This window comes from Nicotiana tomentosiformis, chromosome 12 (assembly GCF_000390325.3).
Source record: "Nicotiana tomentosiformis chromosome 12, ASM39032v3, whole genome shotgun sequence".
Taxonomy (NCBI): Eukaryota; Viridiplantae; Streptophyta; class Magnoliopsida; order Solanales; family Solanaceae; genus Nicotiana; species Nicotiana tomentosiformis.
In genome coordinates, this window is record NC_090823.1 from 98,878,352 (window position 1) to 98,880,155 (window position 1,804).

Below are 1,804 nucleotides of genomic sequence, written 5' to 3' on the forward strand. Positions count from 1 at the left end.
CCAATTGCTAGTTGAAACCCCCTCTCAAAAGCTCTGAAATCGCTCGGAAATGGAGGAAAAATGGGCTCAAAATGACTGAGCCCCGACTTTTTAACCATTCTGTCCAACAGTGTTTTCGCACCTGCAGAGCTGTGACCGCACATGCGGCCCCACTTCTGCATCTAAGCCCTTCGCACCTGCGCCCTTTCCGCTTCTGCTATCCTGGACTTCGCACCTGCGGGCTCGCAGGTGCGCTTCCTTGGTCGCTTTTGCGGTCAGTGCCAGTCTCTCCCTTTTTCGCATTAGCGGCTTGGATTTCGCTTCTGTGAGCTTGCATCTGCGGCTTCCCAAGTGCAGATGCGGGTGCAGCAGAAACTGGAAGCTTCAGCTTTTGGCTCAAATTTTCAAAATTTGGTCCGAGCCTCGTCCGGTTAATACTCGGGGCCCCCGGGCCCCTCCAGAACATATCAACAGGTTTGAAATCATAAAACGGACTCGCTCGAACTATCGGAACGTGTAAAACAACATCAAATCTAAAAATCATACCCCAAACCAAATTGATTCAAACTTAAGAACTTCAAGTTCTTCAATTTACTTCCAATGCGCCGAAACATACTTAAACTACTCGGAATGACACGAAATTTTGCGTGCAAGTCTTAAATAACTATACGGAAATATTCCCAAACTCGAAATTCCAAATGGACTTCAATTACTCAAAAACCTACTCCAAACCAAATTTAAAGAACTTTAAACCTTCAAATAGTTGATTTTCATTATTAAGCGCCAAAACGCTCCCGGGTTATCCAAAACCCGATTCGAACATATGCCCAAGTCCGAAATCATCATACGAACCTATTGGAACCGTCAAATCCTGATTCTGAGGTTGTTTTCTCAAAATGTTGACCGAAGTCAAACTTGGCCTTTTAAGGCCAACTTAAGGAACCAAGTTTTCTGATTTCAACCCGAACACTTCCAAATTCCAAACCAACCATCCCCGCAAGTCATAAATTAATAAAAGCACATACGGGGAGTCTTATTTAGGGGAAGGAGGTTTTAAAAGTCAAAACGACCGGTTGAGTCGTTACATAACAAATACAGTATGGCCCGAGAGCTATTAACGGACATCATATACCAACAAGTGGTGTCAATTGCTAGGAGATTGGAAGGTATGCGGGTCCGAGAGAGGGAAGAGAGGGAAGCTAAGAGACCCCGAGATTATGGCACATATAATAATTCTCGTGCCACAATTGCAGCCCGTCATGGTAGAGGTTATGTGAGTCGCCATATTCATTCAACACTTCTAGCTTCCAGTAGTATTCCGGATACTCCCAGACCTCAGGTTCCGAATTATGCACCGCCAGTGTCTACTGTACCTCCTGTACTGGGTGCTTTCAGCGGGCAGTCTAGTCGATCAGGCCCGAGCCAGTCCCATCAGCCACGTCCTCCGAGGGCTTGTTTTGAGTGTGGTGACACTTGTCATATCATGAGGGATTTTCCCAGATTTAGGAGGGGTGTACCTCCACAGATTTCTCAGGCCCCACCTATTCCACAGGGCCCTCAGGTTTCTCAGGCCATAATTACTGCACCAGTTGCCACTCCACCTGCACAGCCAGTCAGAGGTGGAGGTCGGACAGGTAGAGGTTGCCCTAGAGGGGGAGTCCATGACAGATATTATGCCCTTCATGCTAGGACAGAGGCCGTTGCATCCGATTCTGTTATCACAGGTATTACTCCGGTCTGTCATAGAGATGCATCAGTCTTATTTGATCCAGGCTCTACTTATTCTTATGTGTCATCTTATTTTTCCCCGTATTTGGGCGTATCA